At 50.2% G+C, this 12,285-nt stretch overlaps 1 protein-coding gene across 33 annotated transcripts in view; it reads right to left on the bottom strand.

Annotated features, from left to right (window-relative positions):
- Iqsec1 (IQ motif and Sec7 domain ArfGEF 1) overlaps window positions 1-12,285 on the bottom strand; it is a 319,742-nt gene that overhangs the window by 69,532 nt on the left and 237,925 nt on the right. For 8 of the 33 annotated variants that reach the window (XR_015685827.1, XR_015685825.1, XR_015685826.1 and 5 more), the window contains exon 1: window positions 4,069-4,324. The gene's annotated coding sequence lies outside the window, so the exon portion shown is untranslated. 33 annotated transcript variants of the gene reach the window in all.

Consider the following 12,285-nt stretch of genomic DNA (forward strand, 5'->3'; position numbering starts at 1 on the left):
CCAGCCTGGCACGGATATATGTGCATGTGCATGTGCATGCACGCGTGTGTGTGTGTGTGTGTGTGTGTGTGTGTGTGTGTGTGTGTGTGTGTGTGTAGTGAGTGTTCTGGGCAGCCTGAGTCACACAGCAAGACCCTGTCTCAAAAAGCCAAAAACTGAAAAATAAATAAATAGTAAATACATAAATAGCATCAGAGACTATGAAAGGCCTAGTGACTTGGGAAACGGAGAAATGGATCTAAAACAACACAGGACTTAGGACATGGACAGCTATCTCCATGTCCTGCCTCTGAAGCCACATGCACCCAAGTTCATCACCTTTCAGTCCCTCTGGTTGCTGCTCATCCCCACCTCCTGCAACTTCCAAACTGTGCTGGCTACTTTTATGTCAACTTGACCCAAGCTAGAATCATCAGAAAGGAGAGGAGGCTCAGTTGAGAAAATGCCTCCATAAGATTTGGCTGTAGGCAGGCCTGGGGGGCATTTTCTTAATTAGTGACTGATGTGGAAGGGCCACCCTGGGCTGGTGGTCCTGGGTTCTATAAGAAAGGTCAACAAGCCAAGAGGAGCAAACCAGGAAGCAGCACTCCTCCATGGCCTCTGCATCAGCTCCTGCCTCCAAGTTCCTGCCCTGTGTGAGTTCCTGCCTTCACTGCTGTTGATGATGAACTGTTGTATGGAACTGGGAGTGAAATAAATCAACCCTTTCCTCTCCAAGTTGCTTTTGGACATGGTACTTCATCACAGCAATAGGAACCTTGACTAAGACACAAACCATTCTTTCTCTTCTAGCCCTTGCCTAATGTGGGGAAGCCTGGGTCGATGATAAGTTAAAATGAGAGGTGCTTCAGCTTGGCTCAGAAAAGGACTTGTGCGTAGGAGTAAAAAGGGCAGCTCTAGGACTGTCAGACTCTCCGAGGTTACCAGTAACAAGCGTCACCAGTCGCTGCCTCTGGATCTGCTGTGAGGTACTCACTTTCCTTCTTGCTTTGTTTCAGACCTAATGCACAGGCTGAGCCCAAAGCCTGCCCAGATCAGTGTCTGACAGACCTGCAGGTGGAAAGCCCTGATCTGTGCCTTGCTACACTGAAACACGCTCAGGATTCTTGCCATCCCTTCAGTGTTCCACAAAGCCCTTGGGGGAATTAAACACATCATTGGTACTGGAGACTTGGAGGTAAATAACCAGCCCCCACAGGGGGACATCAAAGCTCATCCTATCTTACACACCACTAGTGAAAAGGAACCTAACTACTTTCTCAGCTTATGACAAAACTTCTATTAGCCCCAAACATTAGGGACAGACACCTTCTGTGGAGGAGGAACGCATGTGGATGGGCTCCTTTCTACGTAGGCAGCAGGAGCCCACCAGCCTCCACATAGTCTCCACTGTCACACACCCAGCACGCAGAGACCCATGTGGGTCAGCGTGAAGCCCGAGTCTCACATGTACAACCATCCTACCCCAAGGTAGGGTCCCCGAGGGAGTCCTGGCACACACACTGGCAGACCACTAGTGATCTAGGGTAACCAGCACACTTTGAAAAGATCATTGGATTGGAGTTTGGAGGCAGCAGATTCCACATTCTTCCTGCTGGTCTGCAAGAGTAACATCATTGTTTTAAGAGGACGCTTCCAGAACCAATGTGCAAGCTAATAGACTGGTGGGGGGGGGGGTTTGCAGTTGGGATGGATGCTACCTCTGAGGCCCCTGTGACCTGCCTGTCATGTAGCAGGTGACTAAGAAATCTTTGCTGGGCTTCAACTGCACTAGACAGGATGGGAAGTCAGGAAGTTCTTCAGAGCCATTAAAGAACTTGCCTGCTCACTGCCTGGCATCCTCAGCTGGCTCTTGCTATGACAGCCTGGAGCTGGAAGACTGAGAGCCGGCATACTACCATCAGTCTAAGGCCACTGTATCCTGTCATAGTAATGATGGTGTCCTGCAAAGGACTCAGCAGAAGAGGTAGAAGTAACAGAGAACAAAAGACTAACCAGTTTTTAGATGGCAGGAATAGGGAGCTCATTTCTGCAGGAGCCACACCAGGGCAAGGTGTGTGAGGTGTACAGAAGGGGCATCACAGAATGTTGTCACACACTGTGCTGTGCTGAGAGGTTACATCAAGAACTGTTCCTGCCTAGGAACACTTAGGGGCTTGGATATACTTACTACACGCTAGTGTCAGAAGGTTGGCAGGAAAGCTAGCTGAAGACAAGGGGGATCAACTTTCCAGCCACAGCCTTGCCACTTTTCTCCAGACTGGGGAAGTGGCCTGTCGTAGGATGGCAGGCAGAGCAGAGCTGGGCAGGGCAGCCACAGTCGTGAGTGCTATGGGCCCTTTAAGCAGCCTTGAGACTAGTGGCAACTTTAGTCATAAGACCTAAGATTACTTAATGTTTGCAAACTGCAGGAGCCAGAGTCCCTCACAAAAGGGAGCATTGGTCTCTTTCTTTATTCCTCCACTGCACAGACCTCGGTGGTGGCCTCCAGTCTCATGGCCCCTTCCCCAGGCACCAGCTACCCAGGAATATCTGGGGTGCTTGGGAGACAGGAGCAGGTCCCCAAACCCCGAATGTGCTATGTGACCTTGGACATGTCCCTGCCTCTCTCTGTCATCAGATTCTTGGGTACTCTCTCCAGCACAATACTCAGTGGCTAGGCTGTGGGCAGTGTGGCACATTGAACCACCTTTTAGCCTGTCTTTTCCAGTACTGGGGATGGAGGGGGCAGGGGGCACATCTGGTTTTCAAATTCAACTCCTGGGCTTTTATGGGCATCCGAGTTGAGAGGCCTGGCCACCTTGCCAGTCCATGAAGAGCAGAGCACAGTGCTGGGGGCAGGGACGGGTAACTAGAAGGCCATGCTGGTGCCTCCTCTGGAGTTGGAGAGGGGCTGCACTGACTGGTCAGTATGAGCACAGTCAGGCAGATGCTGGCGATGAAATGGGACAGTGGCTCAGCAATGTGCACAGCCAGACTCCTGATCTAGCCACCAGGTTGGAACTGAGCATGCTCAGAGCAACACACACAACTGACCAGGCAGTGCCCACTGCTGTCCTTGGTAGGCTCATGAAGTGGACAGAGCCAGGGGAGGGGACACCCATTGTCATTTTTCTGCTCAGTTTGTTCCAGTGACAGATCAGCTGTGACAGTTTACAGCTTGGCAATTTAGAGTGGGTACTACCCAGTAGAAACATGGAAGGGGGTTTTCCCTGGGACTTTGTACACTTTCTCTGCTGACCAAGCTTGCCAAGGCACAGAATAAGGACAATTGCTGTGATCAGAGTGAGGGTGGGATTTCTCACACCAAGCCTCACCCTAAGGTCCCAAGCCTAGGTTGTTAGAGAGGAATGGGGTTTCCTTTACCAGCCCCCAGCAAATCTCACAACCCTACAGCTTGCCTCTTGTCACGTATAGGACTGGGTCCGGAGGTTTCACTATGTCCTGCCCCTAAACCTTGACCCTTGAACTGATTTCACTGGGAGGGGCCTACCAGGAGGACCCCTGAGACCAAGATCTTGCAGGAGGGGCTGCCCGAGGCCACACAAGCAGGGCCAATTTTGGATCAGGTCCCTTTGGCCCAGGCTGCTCAGCCTGAACTAAGCTTTCACCCACTCCCGGGCGCGTCCAGCAGTGTGGAGCAAATTCCTGAGATGCTTCTAACTCCCTCCCGCCCGCAGGCTCGGGACTGGGAAGCGCTGGCCGGGTTTCTCCAGGTGGAGGAGGGGGAAGAGGAAAGGAGGTGAGGGTCATAGGGCGACCCCGGCACTCTGTCCCAACACAGCGGGAGGCACCGCATTGGCGTGGAAGGCGCCTGCCCCCACCCAGGTTGCCGGCTCCCCGCTGCGCGGTCCGCAGAGCGCAGAAGCTATTCGGTCGCGTCCTCCGCGCGTCCCAGGGGCCGCCCCGCACCACCCCGCTTGCAAAGCCAGTGGTGCCGAGTCCCCCGAGTCTGCAAGCCCTCAACGCGCGCGTGCGCGCGGAAAACCACCGCGGCTCCCTAGCCCTCCGGGGTCCGCATAGCCCGGTCCCGCAAGGGGGCTCCGCGCCCGGCCCGCCCGCTCCTACCTCTCAGTGTCAGCAGCCGCCGAGCGCGCGCCGACCCGCCGAGAGCGCGGCCCTTACGCGTCGGGCCGGCGGGGCGCGGGGTCCAGGGGCGCACAGAATCGGAGCCTGACCCCGCGCCCCCGCCCGACGTGACCTTGGCGGGGGTCCTCTCTCTGTCTGGCCTCAGTTTCCCCCTTCCGAAGGTATGTGTGCACGCGCGCGCGCGCGCGTGTGTGTGTGTGTATGTATGTGTGTGTCGGGGGCGGGGAGGACGGGTGCCGCCCCAACCAACGACGTCACCGGAGCCCAGGCGAGTGGAGGGCGCTGGAGGCCGCGGGGCCGCCGCAGCGGATAGGCCAGGTGGCCAGGCACGCAGAAAAACGGCGCGGAGTCGTCGGCACGGCGGCACCTTTCCTTTCTCCTACGTACCTCAAGATCCCCCAAATCAACCCCCAGCCAAAAAGTAGCCCTGGCCCACACTCCCCAGCCCTCCCAAGAAGAACTGAATCCCCTGCGGCCAGTGTTCCTCCTCCCGCACTCGTCGGCAATTCTCCGAGACAGGCCAGGGAGGGCAAGCCACTGAGTCAGGACTGCTGAGGTTTATCTGGGCACCACACCCCTCTGCTTCCCCTCTAGGACCCACACTATTCTGTTGAAAGGAGGGCGAAGGATCCTGGCCTAGAGGCTGCGCCCTATATCCTTCTAGAGCAATGGACTCCAAATGGGCACCAAATAAATACTGTGACGGGTCTCAAGTAGCCTGGCAACTGTCTTTGAGATTGGGGTAGGGGAGTTTGCACCGAGAACCCTAAGTTTGGGAAAGGAATAGACTGGATAAGGGTGGTGGGCCTGGAAGGGATAGAAATAGGGAAGGTGCTCGCGCAGGGCTATGCCTAAGAAAAATACAAGTGTGAGAAAGCGTTGCTAGGTGTGCAGTGGAGAGCAGAGGCCGGGGAGCACACGACAGCCCACCCTGAAAATGGGGCTGTCCTTCCTAGGCAGTGGCCCCACGCCTCCCACCAGGTGGAGCAAGGGCGCCAGGAAAGGGCACTGCATCCAAGCAGCGCCCCCTGGTGCCTAGAAACGGCGAGGCAAGAGGCTGGAAGGACTGGGCTGCCGCGGTCCAGCCTGGAGGAATCTGGGGGAGTGATGTCATGTGTGAGCAGATGGGACAGGATAGGGCTGCCATTAGGCTGTGATAACCTTGGACAAGGCGCTTCCTCTTTCAGAGCTTCTATTTTATTTTATACCCTGCTTTTTTGTTTATCGAGACAGAGTCTCACTCTAGCCTAAACTTGCATGGAACTATGTAGCCCAGGCTAGTCTTGAACTCATGACAAACTTGCCTCGGCTTTCCCGGTTCTTTAATTACAGGTTTTAGCTACCATGCTAACACCCAATTCTTTAAGAACTTTCTGAATCTTAAAATATAGGGTATTGATAACAAAGCTAAGGGGCAGTCTAGATCCTAGTATGTCTTTCCTGCCCCTTGACAATCATAAACCCAGGCCTTGTGGCGCACTCCTGCAACCCCAGGAGTATCTCCAATTTGGGAGATTATTTTTGAGACCTTTCCCCCACATGAAAAGTAAACCCATGGCACCTTGCTGGTGCCCATAGTAGGGCAGTAGGATGGGTTCATGGGCCAAGGTGTGAGTCTTACCATCCCCTAAATCTAGTTATAGCTTTGCACATTGTTAGAGCAATGGATTATTTTGAATAACTGTTTAAGACAAGGTTTCACTATGTAGCCTGTGCTAGCCTGGAGACTGCCTTAGAAGATCAACCTCAAACTCACAAAGATTCTCCTGCCTCTGCCTCTCAACTTCCAGAATTAAAGGTGTGTACCCTCATGCCCAGCCTACTGTACTAGTTTAAAAATGTATTTTTAAAAGCAGCCCTTCAAGAAGGAAGATTCTTGAGTAGTTCTTATAGCTAATATTGCTGGTGTGGAGATCAGTTATAGGGCTGGGCTGGTAGGAAGGCGGGCGATAGAAGATAGGTAACTAGGTCTGTGGCAACTGTGTGACCTCAGCCAGGTCCCATCTCCTCTCCAAGCCTCATACAAGCTGTAAGCTAGAACTGGTGGCACCCCCATCCTGCCCCCTTCAAGGCTGCTGAGCACGTGGGTCAGCTGCACTGATGCGTGGAAGATGTGCAAAGGGCACGGTGCAGAAGCTTCATTCCCAGAAGCCAAGAGAGCAAATGTTGACGTATTGAACTATATCAAATTAGACTATATAAATGGAATCAGAATACCACAAACAAGGTAAAAAAGACAAATGGCACCCTGAAACAATGTCTGCCGCACATAGGGCAAGTTAATGAGAAAAATGAGAAGAAAGTTAATTTCCCTAACACAGAAAGTGCTCCTTCCAATCGATAGGACAACTAACCCATTAGAAAACAGCCAAGGCTATGAAAGCCGTTCAAGAAAAATATTCACTCCTGCTTGTAATTAAATGCACATTAAAGAAATGCAATCAAAACACAATTCAATTCACCTGCTTTTAAAAACAAATCTACCTATTTGGGGTGGAGGGGGACTGGATAAATGGCTCAGTGGTTAAGAACACTTGCTGTTCTTACAGAGGACCCAAGTTTGGTTTCCAACGCCCACATTTCTCCTTTGCTTGTCGTTATGTCTCAACAAGTCAACTACAGACGGTCCCCAAGCCATGATCTTTCAACTTATGTTTCCCTCACTTTACAATGGTGAGTGTCATGTACCCAGGGATATGAGTGTGAACACACTCCAGAGTAGAGTTCTGATCTTTCCCTGAGCTAGTAAGATACATCTTCCAAGATGTCAGGATGAGGCAGTAAAGAGGTGTCCCACGGGGGTGGGGGATGGGACACAACCGGTGCTGACCAGCTGGAGAGTCGGTCAGCAGATATATTGAATTAATTTTCCACCAAACATTTTCAGTTCATGATGGGTTTGTTGGATCTTAAATATCCCTGCCCCATCCCCCAAGGTCTGTGTGAAATAGCCTTGGCCTCTAGGGTGGCAGTATTGGGTGGTGGCTGAATCTCCTTGTATCTTCTTTCTCATGCCTTGGCTAGTCACTGCTTCTGCCTCCTGATCTTGCCATGATGGGCTGTGTCACGGTGCCAAGCAACCACAGACAGAGACCTCTACAACTTTAAGTCAAAACGAGATATTTGTTATGGTATGAGAAAGCTGACTTGTATGCTTATGTTAAGTATTTGTACCTTTGGAGGTAAGGGGGCTGGGGCACAGAATAGCCGCTGATCCCTGCATAGACTACTTCTGACAAGGATGAGCCAGGGACAGGGACAGGGACAAGCACAGCAATGCCCTGGGAAGGGCAGGGAGAGTTGGGAACAGGAAAGAGGGAGACTGGCTTTCCACTGAAACATTCTACTTACACGTGTGTGTATTTATGTATATATGTATGCATGTGTATATCTTGCTATATACCTGTATTACTGTTTCTTTCCCTCTGTGTAGCCATGGGTGTCCTCAAACTCAGAGATCTGCCTGCCTATACCTCCCAAGTGCCGGGATTAAAGGCATGCATCACAACACCTAGCCTGGATGTATTGCTGGGTTGTTTTTTTTTTTTTAAATCTGTTTGCAAATAATAAAATTCTGGGGCTGGAAAGACAACTCAGTGGTCAAGAGCACTTGTTGCTCTTGAAGAGGATCTGGGTTCAATTCACGGCACTCACATAGGGGCTCACAACCACCCTGACTCCAGTCCCAGAAGCTCCATGAGTGCGAGGCACACACATAGTACACATACATACATACATGCAGGCAAACACTGACACACATAAAATAAGTGTAAAAAATTACAAAGAAAATAGCAGTTTCTGATCCTAGACAGGATGTTGGGAGGTATGGTGTCTAAGGCCTGCTCTGGCACAGGCTTGGGGTGACTGCCTATGTGACCTCACTATGGAGGGTGTCCCTTCTGAACCCTACAGTTTCCTCTACCAAGTGAGCAAGAAGCATTAGACAAATGCCCGCCTCACACTGCCAGTCCAGAACCTTCTCAGCAGAAGAGCTAAGTGGGTGTTAATAGTCCCAGAGGAGATGGGGAGAGCAGAGCTAAGGGTCAAGGGACCCAAACGATTTCTGAGATCCCTCAGCTCCCTCAGGGCCAGTCCTATCTGCTTTTCCCATGTCCATATCCTGCCTGGAAATACTTATTTCGTGTTTCCTGTCTGGGGTTACCCTGGCAACAGCTCTGTCATCTGTCTGGGTTGGAGGTCAGTCCTGTGGCATGGAACAGATGACCACACTGTACATACCATGTGGGTCTGAGCTGTTTGGGGCAGAGCCTCATGTTGGGCAACCAAACCTACTCACCCAGAGAACAGAGTGGATCCTCCCCTGCCCTGCCCACTTTATGTACAGAGGAAGCTGGGAACGGATGGGGAAGACTGCAAGACACAGAATAGTGTGCTCACAACAGTGCAGATGCTAGCAGCACAGGAAGTCTGTGTAGCAGAAGCCATCCATCCTCCATCTCCCTCCCCTCCCTCTCACCTTTACATCATCAGCAAGCATGTCTGTGTGCCTTCTCCCTGTAGTTAAAACAAGACACTCTTCAACCAGACAGTCATGGCCTGCACTTTCCAGCCCTGGTCTACCCTTCTAGCTCCTCCTTGTATTCACGATTGTTCCTGATGAAGAGTAATTTTCCAAAAATGACTCCATCTGATCCCCCTCCTGCTCAGAACTCCTCTACAGCTTCCTATGATCTTGTGATAAAGAGGTTCCTCACCCAGTCCCATCTCCAGCAGCTTCTCAACAGTCAGACTCAACTTAATGGCTTTGAGCACATACTGCTGTGCCATGCCACCACGTTGTTTGTCTGTTGTAGTCTTCTGCTTCATTCCGTATGCAAAGAAGTCCCCAAACCAACAACAGAAACTACAATTCAAAAACTCTTAAGTCTAAAAAGGCAAATAACCTATAAACATACAACCACACATAAAGCTTCACTGATAAAGACCGAGATTTCACAGTGGTGAAGTACTGTTAGCTTCCAGCACATGAGCAAAACTTCCTAATGTTTGTTGGCTGTGTCCAAACCCATTCGATCCATCTCCAACGCATTTTCTGGGCTCCTACTGTCCAGTACTTCTAGCACAAGGGCTTAGCAGAATGTCTACAGATGATAGCTATTGATAACAGGAACTAAGCAGCCGCACTGAGTAGCTGAGCCCTTCACCTGATGAAGGGCTCTGGGGCTATTCATCCTGCACACAAAAGCTGGCCTTAGAGAGGGCAGCAAGGAAGTTAGAACAAGGGTGCAGGGCTGGGGGCTGCAAGCAGGAGTCAGGCTCAGGGGCTGCTCTGCTGGGGAGAGGAGGTGCTTCTGAGATAGGGGGAGAAGAAGCACCTGAATGGAGGGCAAGGTGGCAGACATGGCCATGTGCCTGCAGCACACAGGATTTGGTACCTACTATATGTCAGGTAGGCACTGTGCTGGGCTCTACCCACACTCTGTCTTCACAGTGCTCCTAGATGGTGCCCCCCAACACACACCCATAGAGGACAGTGGCAGGACAGGGGCTTTCCTAACTAGGTTCTTTTTATCACTCTTTGGCATCTCTGTTAGTCTGGGGCACACTGGATACCATGGCATCAGATGCTTCCCTTACCTAGCCTGAACCTATACCTTCCAGCTCTCTGCCATAGGATCTTCAAATGTAAGAATGTGGTCTGTGAAGCCCCACTTGAGTAAGCATCTCTTCCAGTGTTTAGCCTTGACACACTGGAGGGTACCATGATAGGGATGTGTTCAGAACAAGGGTAACAAGACTATGGCAGGGGTTATGGGCTAGACCTTTTCCTTCTGGAGAGTCATCTAGATGACCTTTTTAAATGGGAGGAGGGTTTTAACACGATGAAAATAGCATTTAAAAGTGTATGGTCAGGCCAGGAGTGTGGCTCAGTAGGATGTTACTTGCCTAGCACACACAGAGTTCTTCCATTCTCAGTCAAAAAAAAAAAAAGAAAGAAAGAAAGAAAAAAAGAAAAGAAAAAGAAAAAAAGAAAGCCACTCTCGATCTCTTCTCTTTTCCGCTCTCTTGCCCTCTTCCCCTTTGTCTCTTCTCTCCCCATTCCCCTCCCCTGCCCCTTCCCTCCATGTGCCCATTGCCGGCCTCCTTTACTTCTCCCTCTTCTACTCTTCTTCTCTCATTAAACCTTTCCATGTGGAAAAAAGAAAGGAAGGAAGGAAGGAAGGAAGGAAGGAAGGAAGGAAGGAAGCCAGCCAAACTGGTAATACAAACCTTTGAGCCCAGCCACTCAGCTGAGCAGCCTGGGACAGGAAGGTCTCAAGGTCAGGGGCTGCCTGGGCTACTGAGTAAGTAAGGATAAGCCTGAGCACTTCAGTGAGTCCCTGCCTCAAAATAAAAAGAGGGTTCAGTGGCAGTGTACTTGCCTACCACCTTCCAAAATCTGTTCCACTCCTAATTCTGTGAGAAGAACAAAACTAAGCACTGTAGAGTGAGGTGTGACTTTGACAAGGTGCTGAGGTAACTCATTGGCCTTTGCTTCTTCCCCGGGACAGCTGGCTGTCTATACGCAATAGGACACTTTGAGTGCTGACCTCCTACTGCCTGCGTTTGGCTCAGAACAATCAAAGATCTGAATGGAAGACAGACAGCTCCAAAACTCTTAGATACATCACAGGACTGATTTGAGTTAGGCCATTATTTTTTTACACAGCACTAAAATGCCAAGGATAAAATAAAAATCAATAAATGAGACCTTATAACAATGAGAAACTTTTGCATATCAAAAAAAGGCCATCAAAAAAGTGAGAAGGGGAGTTGGGGATTTAGCTCAGTGGTAGAGCGCTTGCCTAGGAAGCGCAAGGCCCTGGGTTCGGTCCCCAGCTCCGAAAAAAAAAAAGAACCAAAAAAAAAAATTATAAGAGTCTTTATCAATAAATAACATAAAAAATTAAAAAAAAAAGTGAGAAGGGCTGGAGAGAATCTTAAAAAAAGAAAGAAAGAAATGAGAAAAAAGTGAGAAGAGTCAGGGATGGTCGTGCACACCTTTCATCCCAGCACTTAAGGCAGAGGCTGGTGGATCTCTGCAGATTCCAGGCCACCCTCGCCAATACAATGCATTCCAAGACAGCCAGGGCTCTGTAGAGAGATCCTGTTTCAAACCACCCCCCAAAAGTGAGACGATACCCACTCACAGGAAAAGATACCTGTGGGTCCTGTAACCACTGTGAAGTGCTTATATTTGCAGCATAAAGAAAAATAATGACTCAGTGAGATAACTCAATAAAACCAGGATCAGGGTTAGATACAGGAGAAATAAGAGGCCTATGAATGTAGGAAAGGCCCCTAACATCACTGATCAAAGGGTTCGTGTAAATCAGTGCCACAGAGGGCAGCCCTTCACACCAAAGAGGTTGCTGGAGTTGCTGAAGATGACAGCTAATGTTGGAGAGGACACAAAGTACACCCTCAGTGGCACTGTGTGGTGGGGGTGGGAAGGGGCCTCTGCTTTGGAGAACAGCTTGCTTATTTTTTCTAATCTAACCCAAGACTGCATTTACAGTTAGCTGTTTGTTCATTCACAAGTGTTGGCAAAAACCCACAGCAATATCATTTCTAAATATCCAAAGTGACAACCACCAGTGTGCAGAGATGGACAGTAGACGTTACTCAGCAACGCATGGAAATAAAGTGTAGATATGCTACAGCCCTTGAATCCATACCAAGACAGCAAAAGCCACATATCACAGGTCTCCATCCACAGAAGACCCCTCCAAGGCAACTCTACAGAGACAAGAGGGTTGATGGCTGCTAAGGATGTGTGGGAGACAAGGGAGTGTAGTAGAGTGACTTCAGATAATGTTGTAGTGCTGGCTACCCGACATGGACAATATGCTAATGTTGTAGAGGTACACATTTACAGTGGCTGGGTTTCATAGCATACATACTACCCTTCAGTAAAGACTTTAGAAAACACACTAAGACTCAAAGCAACACAAGAATTAGATGGGGCCAGGAGTGGTGGCAGCACCTGTGATCCAGCACTTAGGAAGTGGAAGCAGTAGGGTCAGGAGCTCAAGGTCCATCCTCAGCTAAGAGAGTTCAAGGCCAGCCTGAGCTACATGAGACCCTTGTGGGATGATGTCACAAGGGAGGCAGGTACAAGATAGAATGAGGCCTGTCATTCATGAGAAGGAAGGATGGGTGGGAGAAAAGTTTGCGGGAAGGAGAGGAGAGAGG

The sequence above is a fragment of the Rattus norvegicus genome, chromosome 4, assembly GCF_021556685.1.
Source record: "Rattus norvegicus strain SHRSP/BbbUtx chromosome 4, alternate assembly SHRSP_T2T, whole genome shotgun sequence".
NCBI lineage: Eukaryota > Metazoa > Chordata > Mammalia > Rodentia > Muridae > Rattus > Rattus norvegicus.